Genomic DNA, 17,377 nt, shown 5'->3' with positions numbered 1-17,377 from the left:
TTCATATTTCAGTATGAAATAAGCCGTTTCTACTACTGCTCAACGAAAATCTACAATAAAAACGATCAGAATAGTTGTAGATAGTTTTTCCGTGGGTGGATTAATCGACATCTGAACTAATTCTTCTGGGGAGAAGTTATTCAGCCTCTGAGGTGAAGCACTTGCTCATACCTAAATGCAATCAACTTGACAGTGTCATCTCTGTACCTCCTACTGGTAGAAGTTGTTTTATGAGGCTTTCTACAGCAGGGAGAATTACTCCCCCACAAGTCAGCAGCTTAACTGGCTCACTGACACGACTAATAGACTCACAATTCATTGAAAATGTTTTAATGGGACACACAGAGATGTGAACTTTACTTCTGGGCTGCCATACAGATTTTAATCAGCACTGCCTGGCCCGTATTGTATGGTCAAAGTCTAAAGTAAGTGCATACCTGTCTAACTGTGTACCTCCAGCACTCCTCCGCCTCTGCAGGAGAAACCCGTCTATCGTCTTTCATGCCACACGTTTGAGGTGTGGCCCGCTGGTTGGGTCTCTCTGCTCTCCCCTCCCCCGCTGCAGCACCGTCCAATCCCTGCCACAGGTTGAACTCACCTGAAAGCATTTGCATTTAGGGCTGAGACTCGTCGCTGATTGGCCAGGTGTAGGCACTCTGCCTCAGGGCTTCACTACCAATGGCGACAGTGCTGCATGACTCATAGGGAGAGGACAAGTTGCTTCACTACACTTCTCCTTTTTCTGTTTCCAACAGCAGCCATTGTCTTTTTTTTTTCTCCCTCCTTTCCTCAGTTTTGTTTTGTTGCTGTGAGAAAAAAGTGTGAGTGATCAACACCTTTAGACAGCTTTGTTGCCCTCTCAACATACCTTGGATTATTCCCTTTTTCGCCTTTTTGTTTTCTATTTTTCTCTTGATTTTCATTGGTTACTGTGATCGACACTTGATCGGTTGCTACTATGGTTGTCCCCCGAATCCTGAGTCTTTGAGGTTTGTGATGAATTGTTCTGCTCCTTTTCATATTTTACCTTTGTTTTGGCTTTCATTGTTGTGGAAATGGCTTTCAATTAGTTTCTGAAAATGTAAAGTTTTAAAAGTTGAAATTTTCTGTATTAAAGAAACAGCATGTAGGTATATTGTGAGTTGTATTTGTTATTGGACAGTGAGCCAGGTAATTAGGTCACTGTAATGTTTGGCTTTACTGTAGCATTTCTATTAGCACATTTGACATGTTAAGTTTTTGTTAAGCGAGCTTTGAAAAGCCATGCCAGTTACAATTGATATTTAGGTAAACGTTTTTCCCTTAATGTCATCCAACCAACTACAATTTCAAATTTTGTGCAAGAAAACTGTCAAAGATCACACGGTTTTTAACACATAACATGACACATAACCTTTGATCATGGTAGTTCTATATATTGAGCTTTTAATATTTGGTTGCGCACATTCAATATGTTCCCTCAAACATTGTTGACACTTACCACACTTTGACAACGCATGAGATCACGTAAAAAGTTTTGTTTGTCAGTTTGAGAACTAATAGAATAGATCGTTTGCTGTTTTGTATGGTTGTTGCATTTCTTTTATGAAGTGTTGCCTTATATGGTGTGCTGAAGCAAGGGCGGGAACAGTGTTTTGCAAGCCCCTTGACCAAGCCCACATGTATTTTTCATGGTGTAGTAATCAGTAATTACACATCATGTTGATTTCAATCCTTGTTGCTTTGCTTCGTTTGATACAGTGTTTATTTAAAATGTTGCGTCGGTTGGCCACGAAACTGCTGTTGTTTTGCTGTGGTTGCACGTCACTGTTCAGTGAGTCTGTCCTGCAAGGCTTCATGCTTCAAAATCTTCAGTTCATCTAATCAAAATGTTGCTCATCTTGTAAACTAAAGGCCCACAAGGTCTCCATTTCAATTCAGAGGGAAGTTTGAACCCACAGTATGTTGCTTCCTCTTTTATGACAGTGTTAGTTAACCTTCCCTAAAGCCATTTTCTCCGTCCATCAGCCAGTTCAATTCTTATTCTTAATGTTCTTGAGGATCTGTTTCTAAATGTTGCTCAGTGCAGCAGAGATAAAAAGCACACTTCCTGTTTCACCAGAAATCTATTCTGCACTTTTTTTTTACCACACAGGACATTGTGCACTTACTAAATCATTGAATAAACACGACTACAGTTTGAGCAACGTTGAGGTTTCACGCCCACTTTTTACTTTTATTTAATCTGCGTTCATATGCTGCTGCACTGCATTAAGCACTGTAGTACAAGAAAAGCCATTAGCCAGTGCAGATATATACCCAACTTTGGTCATCATTTTTATGTAGTTGTATGCAAAAAAAACAAAGCTTGTGATTGTTTCATCGGTTCAGCATTCAGAATTGATTTTCTTGATGTAATGTTTGACTTAACTTGGAAGACAGCAACAGAGACTACTTCAGAGACACGAAATACATATATCTGTATACTTTAGGCTCATTTGGTAAACTATTTTTAGGTTTGATCAATTGGCCTTGCACTTGATGTGTAACACCTGCTGCACATGCAGTCAGCGAGTGAATAGCTCTGTTGTTGAATAGGTACGAGTTTGCATTTGACTTAACTTTTTCATCATACTCATGCCCACCCTTATTTGGATTGTAAATGAGGCCATGGTGCCTCAGAGGATGAACTCATACTGTGGGTGCTGTTTAGTGAGGCATTTTGTTTGCCTTATTCAGAGGACATACAGGCTGATGGAGAGACAGAGAGGGGGCTGGACAGTAGTGTCAGGTAGGTTCCTCTTGCAATACAAAGTCAACAAGTCTTAGCCTGTAATTAGATCATTAGGCTTGGGCAAGATGATGGAAGCGTTGCAAGACAAGCGCATGACGAGAGGAGGAGTTGGGGTGGAGTTTTTAACTACAGTCCCAGCATGCAGGAATATGTAAAAATTGAGGATTTATTTAGTTTCATATTACAGGCACAAGCATCAAATACAATAAACACAGTGCTAACTTTTTATGGTCAGGCACAATCTGTTTTTGTATGATTCAAATTGAATGAATGCTGCACCAGCTCCAACTTCTTCTTTCAGGTACAAACTTTTCTTTATTGCTAGAAAATGCATGAAACGTATTTCTTTACTTGTATGCATATCAAATATGTTGGCAGCAACAATGCAAAAAATGATGCATTTGCAAAGGCTATACCTTATTAATCTCTAATCGCCATGTGGAAACCTAGTGGAGTAATTTTAAATGTGTTAAAGAAAAGAAAAACTGAATTTCATGTTTACATTTCACATACCTTGTTTACCACCAGTCATTATCTTTTCATATAACTTCCAGTAAAAGGCTGTTTGTTATATTGCTGAGGGATGGATTTGCATCATGCGTTCATGTCAGTTCCTCCATTTCTTCTTTGCCATTTAATTTTCATAGCACTCTCTTTTACTGCCAGGCTTCTTAAAGGTTGAAGAAGTGCGTTTGTGACGGGAAGTTTGAACTCCTGTGACCAACTGGAAAAAACTGGGTGGGGATAGTTAATGTGTAACACTCTCCCCAACGGCGACTGCCAAGGTGCCACTGAGCAAGGCTCACCCTAAATCCTAACCCTAACTCAGTAGTGTTAAGCCACGTGTGTCTTTGTGTTAATGTGTGGCAGGTAACCCTCATTTGCTAAATAAAGTGGAATCGATTGAGCAACTGTCTCCCCGTGTTGCAACTGACTATGCAAGTTTGGACTGGCAGCCCGTTTATCTGGAGCAAAATGTCGATTGAGAGCTGTGATCATCACATCTAAACACAGAGACCCATAAAATAGTGTTTCTATGTCCAGCTTTAATCTCAGCCCTTAGATTCATGATTTGTGTCGGAGAAGCAGTGATGGTTTTGGTTTTTCCCTCTTGTGTGTTTGTCTTCAGACTTATTTCCTAAGAACGGAAAAGGATTTGATGCAACGCTGGACTTCACAGTGATTACAAATCCATTTATGATCCACAACATTCGATCTTTGGCTTAGAGGATTTTTATGTTTGCTCTAGAGGTTGATGTATAGTGAAAACGACAAGGCTTTGATAGCACCAAAACATTTCACAAACAATAAAATGTCCTTTCACTATGATTGATCACATTAAAAACCACCTAAAATCCACCAGAAACCCTGAAAGATGTGAATTCCTACGCACGCTGTATCACAATCATAACTCCCACCTGGCAAAAATGAGCGAACGACAAGATCGACATGTTTTATGAGAGAATGAAGGAGAGAGTGCATGTGTGAGAGAGAAATTATGTGTGGAATATCAGGTCACACCTTTTGATAACACTCCTGGTTATGCAACGTACCATGCCGGTCAGGGCACAGATTCTCTGCTAGTAAGAACATGAGTCTCCTCATAACATGGCTGCAGAAACAGTGGGTCCAAATACTGCAGTCTGCCTCAATTGCAACTGAAATACTCAACTTTTGTAGGTACTGGAGTATTCCCAAATGATTTACTATAAGCTTCTACTGCATTCTAGAGTGATTGTTTTCTTGTGTAGTCCTTTACACTTAAAAGTAAACCTACAAAAACAATAATGTCATACTTTTTGCTGTCCTATTAGTACTTCTCTGGACGGAAAACCTTTACTTGGGATGAAGTGTTTTTACTTTGTTGATTAAATACTTTGAATGTTAGTACTTTTACCAACATTGATTATGCTAGATTTACCAAAAGAGGCTTTCCTATACATTTAGAAAGTTATTAGTAGAGCGCAGACCTTCACCAAGGCCAAAATCCTGCAATGTTAAGAAAAATGTATGAGTATGGGCCCCCTGACTTGCTTCGCTCCAAAAGTATAATGGCCCTTGGCCCACGTGTCATTAATATCAGGCTTGTAGTTCAACATATCGAACTGAAAATATAACCTCCTCTGTTGAGGTTCTAAATACACTAACATGAAAAGAGTTAATTAATAGAAGTGTCTTTGTTCTATAGTGAACTGCTGTGCTGTGAAAATCCTGATAATGAATGTATCTTCATTAGAGTTTTACTGATGTAGTGGTTGTGTGGGTGGAGGCAGGTTTCATTTGCCAGTGTATTTTGTGGCTGATAAAGAACAGCATTCACACCCTCATAAAAATTTCCTTTACAGCTTTCAGTTGGCTCTGCCATTGTTTGAAGCACAAAAGTTATTTGTATCTGTATGATAATTTGTAAATAACGGAGTAGTATACAGCTAGGTGACCGCTATAAACTATTGGCACTATTCTATATAATGCAATGGCGTGGTAATACATGGCGATGTTTTCTCTCTCATTATGTGGGTTCCACCCTGCTTGATGTAACATGGCTAAAAAAAAGGTTTGAGATGAATTTGAACTCAAAACTGATACACTTATTGAAATACGTTTTAGCTGTTGCCAACTCCCTCACACTCCATCACACACATTTAAACATCATGTTGGCTTTAATTGAGTATCACTTAGTACAAAGAGGCATTCTGACCCAGGCTCGGAGGGAAATTGATTTCCCACATGGTTTTTTCGGAGGCTTTGGTCCCAGACACCCAGCTGCAGCGGTGTCTATGTCTGAAGCCTCAGCAGCAGTCTGTTATATGGAAAACTGACCATGATGACTCCAGCATAAACTGCAGAACTCCTGTCTAAGTGGAAAGGTCTCTTTATATGGAGGGCAGAGTTAAAGTTTATTTATTCATGTCAGTTTTTAAACCTCCCCCTTTTCCTTGATACTTTGCATTTTATTTAAATGTCACTTTTTCCCCCTGAATTGCCTTCTACTGCGTGTTCATGAAATGCTCAATGGCCAGAAATAAAAGGACTGTCATTAATTCAGGTATTTCATTTTGATTAAAATAAGCCACATTCACAAGCATGAAGGTTCCATTTTTGTTCAAATGTGTCATGACATGTGGTTAGTGTGGTGGACACGATGTGTGGCAAACAAGGGGCTGAACCACACAGTTTGACAAATGAATGCCACTAAACGCGTCAGTGCACATACACAGAGCTGCCTGCAGAGATGGCAGATTGTTGGGATAGTAACTCTACAGTGAAATCGTCATTTCTGAGACCATAAAGCTAATCCAAATTGGAACTGAAACTTTTTAAAGCTTAATGGCTGACACGAGTGCTTCTCAGTGTGGTTCCCAATACACAACAAAAAAAGATTTTACTTTACTCTCACATTCTCACACACACACAGTTTTTCCCCTTTAGCCATGTCATACAAGATGGTTTCAGCTTTCCAACCTGTTCAATATTAATCTATAAGCAGTAGGATTAGCTTAGAATAAAGCTAGAAAAAAGATAACAAATCTTCCAGTCGCTCCACAGTAAAAAAAAACATTACATCTTGTATGTGGTTTGTGCCTAAAAAATCTGAAAGTGGTGTACATGTAATCATTTGGTATTAAAGAAGCTAATTTATTTGCAATACTGTTTATCGGGCGCTACAGATTACACAAACAATATATCATGTGGATTATTAAAACCAACGGTACCGGAAGACAGCGTTTATACTTTGTCAGATCTTCTAATCATATTCTCCCGAATGATAAAACTATTAGTTCAGTCTTCAGTGAGGCTACATTCACATTATATCACTATTATTAAACGTTTCTGACGTATAACAGTATATTTAGCTTTGCAATAGTAGTGCTGATTAAATAATGTCCTCTTCCAGTTTCTCAGTAAGTCAACTCTTACAATGAATTTCTTTGATTCATCCAGGAAAGATAATTTACTACACAGACAGAAGTAGTAAAACAAAAAATAAGCCTTTGAGTTCTGTGATTATGCTTGTTGGGCTCTGTCTTCAACGTGCGTCTTTATACACACCGGGCCTTTTCTGAGCTGAATCAGGCCTACCTTCTCCCTCTGTCTTGTACCACAAAGTCAACTCTACAAACCCTCTCCCTCTGTGTGTTCCTAAGCAACAGCCACTCCTTGTTTACCTTTGCGTTTTTGCGTTTTGATTCTCGTCAGAACAACATAACCCCAGCCCCTCAGGAGGCTGAGTGTCAGGCCTCTTTATTCAAAGTAATAAAGAAGCCAAGGTTTTTGCATGTAAGTCATTAATGTCTGTATCCCCCCTGAAAAAATGTAACATTTGGAGGCCTTCCTCTTCCTTGTTCTACCTCCCCAAAAATAATTATTACAGATCATTAATACGGTTAAACAATAACACCATGTAAATATTATCCTTTACAACCAGATTGGACTCCTGACGCTTTACCCAGGAAGTTTATTGTCCTCATCTCCTGCACCATGCTGCACCCTCATCGCATGAGTGTCATAAACCAGTGTTTCATATGACTTCTCAAATATTGACCAGACTGTCTTTATGCTCCCACAGGCTCAAATACTTCTCAAAACGGGTGAAATTAGCCATTTAATGTTCAGAGCAGTGGAAATAATTTGAATGATTCTTCTTATTTATAATGCACTAGTAATTTAAGTACAATAATACTATTTTTCTTTACCTCTTTAGTTAAAAGCAAAAATGTAATGATTTTAAAATTGGGTGGCTAAGGGGCAAAAATGACCTAATACCTAAAGCATGCACTCCAAACATTCGTCATGACGTCTGGAGTTGTAGTTTAGGCTTGTTAGTTCAGTCACATGGCCTAATAGTTTTAGTACCTATTTCAAGTATGCAGCTGAAGTCATGACTCAGCACTTTTTCTCCTTCTTCTTCGCTCTGAGATCCAGGAACGGAGCAGACATAACGTTTACTGGCTTTGAGATTAGAAACATTGGCCAGCGATATCTAATACCACACTGACCTAGTATCCAATTGTGTGAAATCAGATAAGCTCTCTTCAAGGTGCTAAGCTGTCTCGGTGTGAGTGGTCCTATCTGCGGGGCTTTACGGGGGATCAGATGAGAAGAGCTGATTTAGTCGTTATTAGCTGCTAATCTGAAGCTTGATCTTACGGAATCTTAAAAACAGCTTTGCTAAAGCTGCAAATTAGCATCTACCATAGGGTTTATAACCTCTTTCCACAGAGGACACTTTATCATACATAATAGATAAACAAATATACAGTAGTGTGACATACTGTGAGCAGACAGTGTTTATAGTGGATTTAAAGGATTTATTCAACACGTAACGTCACTTTCTAGTTTAGCATTTGAAACAAGGGCAAGCAGACAGATGGATAGATGGATAGTTAGACGGATAGGTGTACTTTATTGTACTGTATGGATGTTTTTTTCTTTAAACAGCAGTAGCAGTTAATCAGCCATTGCTAAGTAATACTAAATAAATGTATGTATACATGTTTACAGTAGTAAATTACACTTGGCTATTAGCAAAAACAAAATCTGCCTTCCAACACATGTTAACTGTCTGCTGGAAGGCATTGTGTTACATTTGAACAGAGCCAGGCTAGTTATTTCCAGGCTTTATGCTGAGCTATGCTATCGGCTGCTATGCTAATGGTATAGATTTTATCATCTCAACTCTTGGCAAATCAACTTAATCCTCAAATGAAGTATATTTAACAAGAGTTTGACCAAAGTGTATTAAAAGACAGAGACATTATTTAATCTCTGTTTGAATGTATCCCCTATCTCTGCATGCCTGCCTATGGGTGGACACATCAGCCCTGCTTGTGTCCAGACCTGTTTGGTATGCAGCTTCCTGCCAGATCCCCACCTTCACTCTGACTTTTTGCAGTGGTGGAAGAAGTACTCAAATCTTTTACTTAAGAAATAGAAACAAAACTGCAAAGTAAAGCTACTCTGCAACAACTAATCATCCTGTTACTTTAGCACAAGTAAGAGCATCAAAATATATTTAAAGTACCACAGGTAAAAGGACTTATAATGCAGAATGCTCCATTTCATCACATTTTCTACTGGATTATAAATATTGTTACATTATAGTGTTGATCATTATTGTTGAAGCTGGAAAAAAAAGTGGAGTTAATAACAATAAAATGAATCTGCAAAGTTAAAAAAAGAAATGTTTGTGGAATAAAAAACTGACTTTTTTGCCATTTAGTGGAATAAAAGCATAATGTAGCAGAATTGCGTATAATACACAAGTTATGTACAGTACTTGAATATAAATGCTCCGTATGAACAGTGTTATGCTACACAGCTGGTTGGTAGGTATGTTTTTGTAGTTCATACAGCACATAAATTCCAACAGGAATTTCTCCCTCTGAGAAAATTAGCTGTTGTGGGGAGTTGAGTAATCTGATGGCTGCTGGCGAGCGCATTAATGTGTGGTTTATAGTTTAGCAAAGAAAAAGGAGTGTCATCCTTGTTTTTATTGAAGCTTTGTTCAGAGTACACTGCTGCTATTTTTCTCGAATTATGTCCTCTCTTGCTCCTGCTGCTGTAAGAACACCTGTGCTGTGACATGTTAGCTTTGGAATGAGTGTAAACACATCAGGGATGGGTTTGTGAAGAAGCAGGCACATTACGCAGTGTAGTAGCACTGTTTTAAGAAACCTTTCAGGATTTGAATGTAGCTTTGGTCATCATGTTTTATGAGAGCTCTATATGATACTCGTTTTTTAAATCTTTTATAGATAGTTATTTTTTCTGTGCACTACAGCCTCCTGCACATGAATTTCGTTTTTCCAGTCTATTCATGCATCAAATTGCTCCCACACAGCAGCCAAAACAACAGCAGAGTTGGGATGAAGCATTTCAAATATGTCTGCAAGAAAGGCATAAGCAGGGCAGCATGAGGCAACTGACACACACGCACAGACTTGTATGTGATTTATCCGTACCTTTTGTGTTTTTCACCCTGAATCATTGTGATTCTAAATTGACATGATTGAGTTGGGACACAATAGAGGCTTCAAGGAGTAATGAGGTATCATCAGCAGGTTCACATGAATTCAGAACTAAAGAAAGTTTTTTTTAATCTTCCAGATACAATGAATACTATTTGTTGTCATAATAGGCACATGTGTATATATAAGAAATAAATCTATAAACATTGGATCTTCTGTAAATGTATTTCCCGAATCAGCTGACTGCTGTGTCACAACATTGGAAAAATAGTTAAAAATATGTAATACAGCAGCAAAATAAATTCAAAGCATTGTGTCGCGTAGTGTTGTGCATTTTTATGGTATAAATAATATATATGCGTTTTGTTTAAAAGATCCTTTTAAACCAAAAAATATTCTTCTTTATCTCATTTGTTAGCAAGAGTAATTAAGAAACCATTTCAGGGTTAGAGTTCTTGTTTTTATCTTTCTGTATTTCACTATTCACTATGTAGAACATAGATTTCATCAGCTTGGAGGCTTCAGACTTTATATGTTGTTGGCCTTAAGTGGTGATTTTGAAAAGATGGCACTTCACATTGACGCAACGTTTCTTTTCTTTACATCTTACTAACAATGTCCAGATGCTCTAATAGCATCTTTCAGCCTTGTGGACATTACAGCAGCCCACAGCGCATCAAACTGTGATGTTTGAGGGTGCAGATGTGTCTTCTAAAACTTTGCTGCAATTTCCTGTCATGTTTTCACAACTTCGATGCTCCTTCCTATCTGTGACATGTGGCCTGTTGCCACATTATAGAAATAGGCCGCTGGGGGTAGTTTTTGACAAATGGGATGCATCTGTTGAGTTAGAACCTGCTTCTCTGTGGTGAAATCGAGTTTCAGATTCCTCCGGTAAGACAGCAGAAATAGTCAAGATGGAAGCTAATGACACATGCAGATTTGAAGGATTTGTATAAGGACATTTCCAGGCTTATTGTTTTAAAAAAAAAAATTAACTAGGAGCAGAAGTTAATTCAACAGATGGGATTTTAATACATTGTTTATGAATGGCTTGTACGTGCTTTGGAGCGGGTATTTTCTCATTGGTTCAAAATAGTTAGCAGGGTTGCTCTAGATGCACACAATGCATTTTTTGCACACATATTTATATACTCTGACCCACAAGTGAAGCCTATGTGACAGGAACTTAGTTTGTTCTGAGAATTTCTGCAATAGCACCTCATGAGGCCCAGTTGTGTGTGTGTGTGTGTGTGTGTGTGTGTGTGTGTGTGTGTGTGTGTGTGTGTGTGTGTGTGTGTGTGTGTGTGTGTGTGTGTGTGTGTGTGTGTGTGTGTGTGTGTGTGTGTGTGTGTGTGTGTGTGTGTGTGTGTGTGTGTGTGTGTGTGTGTGTGTGTGTGTGTGTGTGTGTGTGTGTGTGTGTGTGTGTGTGTGTGTGTTGGGAGGGTGAGGGGTTACTTATGCTGTCTGTGTTTGCACGCCTTGTGTCAGCATTGTGGGGAAGAGATGTCTGCGAGTGGCAGGTGTGGCTCATAGAAACCTATTGTGACGCTTACAATTCCCCAGCACTGTCATTAAAAGTGTGTGATTGTGAAGCAGGCTTAAAATTGTAAGGAGGTAAAAGAATATCTTATAATGACTAATTGTTCGACCATATGTTAAAAATAGGTTTTCAGCCTGCTGTTCTCATTTGACAATGTTTCATTGTATTTGTGGGTCCAAATCATGCAGAACTAAAACAATATAAATATATAAAAGTCTGTGTTGAGGAACCAAACTGTGTTGTTTTCGGAAAACAGTCAGATAGAAAAGTCAACCGTTCTTATCTTTATTTCGTGTACGTCAACTCATGGAGATCTTTCTATATTAATTGCGTAGGAAATGCTACCTGTGTCACAAACATCTACGAGAGTGGTAGCATGTTTCTGAGACGGAAATAGGGGGAGTTGAGAACTTTCCACTCTTACAGAGAGGAAGAAGTTTTCTTCTGTGTGTGGTTTAACAGACAGGAAACAGCAGAAACCCACGGCTCAGTGATGCTGTTCCTGCGACTGCAAGATTCACAGGTCAGTTTGTGGGTGTTTTTCTCTACCCGGTTTTGTCACAGCTATTGCAGGCTGCAATATTTCTTTTGTGTGCCCTGAAACAAGAAAGCCCAGTATGCTGTGCGACAATTAAAGGCCTATGAGAAGAGAATTTATATGACAGAGAACAGTCTGTAATGCCTCAGCATGCCTATAACACATTTGAATAGTTAAATGGAATATGGTCTTTAGAGACATTTCTAAACCTTTGTCACTTTTACTAAACTTTCAACCATCCCTTTTTTCTCCAGACCATACTATTCCAGTAAAGCTGGCTAAGCTGATCATCCACAAAATGTGAAAGTTATAGTGTAATAGATGGCACAAACAACTGTTTTCAAAAAAAGGCATGAGTCCTTCTCCTAGAGCCTCGAGCCTGAGTGGAAAAGTACACGGTTCGCAGGAGATGAGATTAAATTCCATTCTCATTCTGAAAGCCCGGGATCGAGGTGACGTTTTTCTTTCATTCTTCATTTGGCCCTGGCACGACAGAGCCAAATGCCTCCTACTTTAAATCGCAGTGAATACAGACTCGAACGCACTGTGCCCTCTCGTTTGTGTTTCTGATGCCTTGTGTCCACAGCTGCATGCTGTTAGCCAGTTTCTGTGCCTGCCTCTGTGCCCGTCTCTGACATTTTATCACAACACGCCTGGTGTGGCCTCAGGATTGCAGTCAAAGCACTCCGTTATTCAGCTCAATACAGTGGAGTTTGAAACATGGTGAGACTTGCTGTGTTGTGCAACGATGGCTAGCGAATAAAATGTAGAATGCTCAGAAAATGCTGTAAAACAGTTTTTATGGTGGTGCTTTTAGCGTTGATGCAACTCCTTACTGTCAATTACAATTACTGTCTTCTTACTTGGTACTTAAACTACACTCTGCCCCCTTTTTTGTTATCTTAAACTATAGGAGCGATGGAAATACATATACATACGTTGGCATGTTTTTCTTTACTTTTTCTATCGCAGAACTTAGCCATGTTTTTTACTTTACTTTACTTTTTACTACTATAGTTGTGTTTGAGGCATATTCCTTGGCGCCAAAAGTGCTATTGTTACATTCTGGTGCATAGTGTAATGACCTCTGTACTAAAACATACCCCAAAGGGAACTGATGTTCAGAAATGATGACCAGTATTCTCTGATACCCACTTATGCTATCACAGAGCTCCAGGAATGAGCTGGAGCTGCATATCACTGAGTCATTTCCTTTACAGGAACCCAATGGAATCTGCAAAAACAGCATGTCTGTGCTGACAAGCATTCAATACCATGGTAGTGGTCAGCCCACGCATTTTCTGCCATCTTGCACACGGTTGTCTCTCTGAATCGCTGAGTTGGGAAAACTACCTTTGCAGGACTCATTTCAGGTTGCCTCTTAGTACTGAATTTGCCTCTCAGCGCTGCATGATGAAGGGCAAACACACTGCCTCTGTCAGTTTTAAACATGACACACACCTGTGTGGGGAAATAATTTAAATACCAGGAATAGCACCTGTGCTCTTGACACCTTTAAGTTCTGTGAATGCAGTATCACAGCATCCCTAGAACACTGCTGAACGTCATGTCACCTGAACAACTCGGCATATTTGTAACCTGAGCTGAAAATGGCTGATAAGTAAAGTTTGCCCTGGTCCTATTCTCGCATCTCACAATGTTTGCTCTCACCACATGCAGGGTGAGTCATTGCATAGTCATTCAATTGGCTTAAATTACCTCCTTTCATGGTCAACAATGAGCTCAGCTGAAGAGACTAAAGCGGGGGAAGTAGGGCCTTCTGGGAATGCTCCATTTGTTCATGAATCCTGACTCTAATTGGTTGTTATTGCGACTGGCAGTCACCATGCTGTAAGGGTGGAGCAGGCCAGTGATTGCTTCACTCCTCCTTAGTCAGCTACACACCAGCCTGCCATATATGACAGACAGTTGTAATCGACAGAGGAGAAGATATTGATACAGACTCAGAATGGAGCCATGCTATCAGCTATCCATATTAGTGATACTCTTTTGGGCTACTGGCATTTAATGGCCTATTGTTGAGTTTATAATAATAATAATAATAATAATAATAATAATAATAATAACAGGATTAAAAAAGAATGGAAACAATCGCTGGTTGCTGTACTACATGTGTACAGGCGCCAAGAAGTTGCATGTTTTTTATTATTTTTTAAACAAAAAAACCTGTGTCCCTCTGTGTTTTTTTTTATCAGCAGTGGATTAAAAGACAATGTGAAAGGAGTTGAATCCTCAGAGAATAAGCCCAACTCTGCAGTTCCCCTCAGATGTATGTTTTTTTTAATGTATTTTTAGCTCATTGTCTTGGCTCTCATTAGGGTTGTATCCCGAATCTGCTGCCTGCTGTTTTTAGCTTTAAAAACTCACTGTAAGTTTCCTGCTTAGCAGCAAACCCATGACAGACACAGTTAATGACAAGCCTGTCAACATATTGGAGCATTTAGCAGCTTAACAGTCAGATATTTCCCAGAGGGATTGGTGGAGACCAAAAAAGAGCCAAAGTGAAAGTGTCAATAAACATGAATTCTAAATTTGCTCCGTGTCTGCTGGATTTGTGCAAAAATATTTGCCATAAAAACTTCACTAATGAGAATACCTTAATATTATGTTTACAGCTTCTTTAACTGCTCCAAAAGTGAGCAAAACTAATTTAAAGCTGCTTTGAAATTACAAATGGGTCACATTATTGGATAGTTTGGGCACTGATGTATACATTTTAATTTGCTTTCATTCAGTTTTGAACAGTGACATTAATAGGAATTCTAAAAGAGAAAGCTAAAGAGAGAGGGGGGGCATGGATTCAAACTAAGGACATCACTATTTCACATTTCATGTCGTAGATTTCTGGGTCGCTAACCAGGATGCCCTGCCTGGAAACTAACCACACTAAAATACTCAAGTCTGCTAAAAGAAGGCCCCACCCATCATGAGTCACAGGCAGTCTATTTGCTGCGTGGACTAATAGGCATTGAACTCATTGTAAAATCCCTCCCTTTGCTGTTCTACTTCTCTCCTCCTCATGACGTAGTGAGTTCACTTACAACCACTGCCCCTGTGCAGGGACAAGGCAGCTGTTGTCATGTGTTCAGCGATAATGTGCAGGCTGCAATGGACTAATGGCTGGCTCTCTTGTTTTCCTGTCTGCTTTTAGCACGATGCCAACTGGGCCATTCAGATCAATGAGGCACTGACAAGAGGGGCATAGAAAATCCACAAATGCAAACACTGGCACAGGCCAATATTATAGTATGAATACAGCTGAAAACGTAGAGACACATAAAGTAAAAATACAGAACACAGGACAAGAGAATAGAAGAATTACTGTTTGTGTCTATCTTTATCTGCTCTGATCTCACGGTGGTGTGTTTCCCCTCATGTTGTAAGCCGTTAATGACTGGATGTTGATCATTTGTTCTAAAAAAAGTACGTAAACATGGACAAGCTTACAACACATGATATATTTCTCATATTGGAAGAGTAATAACAACATAAAACAGGAATTAACAAACACAATACATTGAAAAAGGTCCTCACGCCAGAACACAGAAGCCTGTTGTTATTGCTTGTAAACAAACAGGTCCTAAGTGAGTTGTAAAATGACTCCAATTTGAAAAGGTTCCTCTTAAATAAAAGCTGAGAGCGTTCAAAGGCATGGCCACTAGCACATTACTCATCCCTTGTGTGATGTGTGAGGGGATGCCTCCAAAATTCACTTCAATAAAAGGCATCTCCAAGCACTGCATGTTAATCTTTTTTTTTTAAAGAGTCCTGCCTGCAGGCTTATAAGTGGAAATGTTCACACAGTTCACAACAGATTCATAAAAGTCCATAAAACAAACACAACTGTGACAGAAAAGATGAACTAAGATGCTCTTATTCAGAGGACGCCTGGTGTTCTAACTTCTCCCATGTGGGGAAAAGGGTAACCAAGCTAAGCAGAACAATTTCAGAGAGATCCTATATGCACTTCTACCTCATCCCACATGGGGTGTCTTGCTCTTTACAGAGGGCGGATGAGGGCATCTGCTGTAAATGTGTTTGTGGTCCATTTGAAATGAGAAATGGAGAATGTTTTTCCTTTGTTTTAGTTTTTTTAAACATGATTTATACATCTTCCTCCATTTGGAAGCCCCATGCAATACATCCCCTTCTTTTCTGCTCAAGTCTGGTAATAGCTTGTCACACTCTCCAAGCACAAAAACATGCCAAGAAGATCAGGGCACCAAAAAGCTCCAGACAGATGGCAGCAGCGTCCTGCCTTGGCAGAGGTGGTCATGGACACTGCCCAGCAGAGACAACAAGAGGGGCTGACTGGAATGAAACACTAGCCTTCAAAAAGATTTAGTTTCCCCATCTCTCTGTCTCTTCTGCCTCCCAAAGCGGTGCTTTCCAGACCGCGGCCACATGTTACTATTCTGTCTGGACGCTCAGCTAAATCGTAAAAGGCGTTTGGCCCCTCTGCCCTACAAGCTGCTCTGAAGTTTAGTCCTCCTTTATCACCTCCTCTTCTTTTACCAAAACTTCAAAAAATACAACGGGCCTGGTATGCAACCTCGTCACTCACACAGGCATTTCAAAGCAAATGAGCTCCAGCCTGCAAAGCAGGGGTGGTGTGTGTGTGTGTGTGTGTGTGTGTGTGTGTGTGTGTGTGTGTGTGTGTGTGTGTGTGTGTGTGTGTGTGTGTGTGTGTGTGTGTGTGTGTGTGTGTGTGTGTGTGTGTGTGTGTGTGTGTGTGTGTGTGTGTGTGTGTGTGTGTGTGTGTGTGTGTGTGTGTGTGTGTGTGTGTGTGGAGGGGGTGTACTAAACACTGCCATCTCTTACTTCTCGACTGCTGCCAGCTCTTTGGTCTCTGGGAAAATAGGAGTTTGTGGGGGGGGGGTTGTTTGTAGCCCGGGGGTGTTCATTTATTCTTCAGCCCCTCCCGCCCTTCAGTCCTGAAACCTGTCTTTGGGTTTTGGTTTGTTGGGACCACACCTTAGCAGACACACACACACACACACACACTATCAAGCGACAGGACCACCAGCTTCCCTCCCCCACTGCTTGTGATCACAGTAACTCCCCGAGGGTCAGCACAGAGGGGCTTCCAGAGCATCATCAGACGAGGTGTGTGTGTGTGTGTGTTGGGAGGGTTGGACCCTTTTCATGTGATCACAATGTCAGCCCCCTGACTCACATGATCAAGGGGTGTGTGCTGAGGGGTGTCTTCACTTCAGGGACGGAGACACAGCTATGAAATGAGAGGCATTTGTGATGAAATCAGAATCAGTTTTGCACTGAGATCATCCTGCCTGTAAGCTGACGTGTGGTTGTGCTTTTTTAGGAACTCAGAAAGTCAATTGACTAGGCAAAAGAAAGAAAATGCACTGGCAACTGTGTTTTTATTGATTTAAAAGTTGTTTTTTTTTGTCTCGTTTGATGGTTTGTTGTTCTGAAATGTGAGAATTTTACACTTTCTTTTTCTTAATTGTAGTAAATGAAATAGTTTATTGTTGTTCCAGAACTATGATATGGGTTTTTATCCTTGCACAAGC

At 39.9% G+C, this 17,377-nt stretch overlaps 1 protein-coding gene across 6 annotated transcripts in view; it reads left to right on the top strand.

Moving 5' to 3' along the window:
- Positions 1-17,377, top strand: part of elf1 (E74-like ETS transcription factor 1) — a 39,835-nt gene that overhangs the window by 10,329 nt on the left and 12,129 nt on the right. For 2 of the 6 annotated variants that reach the window (XM_063876147.1, XM_063876144.1), the window contains exon 1: positions 683-989. The exons of 1 other annotated variant lie outside the window; for it this stretch is intronic. The gene's annotated coding sequence lies outside the window, so the exon portion shown is untranslated. Of the gene's footprint in view, positions 1-682; positions 990-17,377 lie in introns of those variants that run through there. 3 more of the 6 variants (XM_063876148.1, XM_063876146.1, XM_063876149.1) reach the window with 2 other exon arrangements.

This window comes from Eleginops maclovinus, chromosome 23 (assembly GCF_036324505.1).
Source record: "Eleginops maclovinus isolate JMC-PN-2008 ecotype Puerto Natales chromosome 23, JC_Emac_rtc_rv5, whole genome shotgun sequence".
NCBI lineage: Eukaryota > Metazoa > Chordata > Actinopteri > Perciformes > Eleginopidae > Eleginops > Eleginops maclovinus.
The sequence above is the reverse complement of the archived record's forward strand: the minus strand, read 5'-3'. Positions and strand labels throughout refer to the sequence as shown.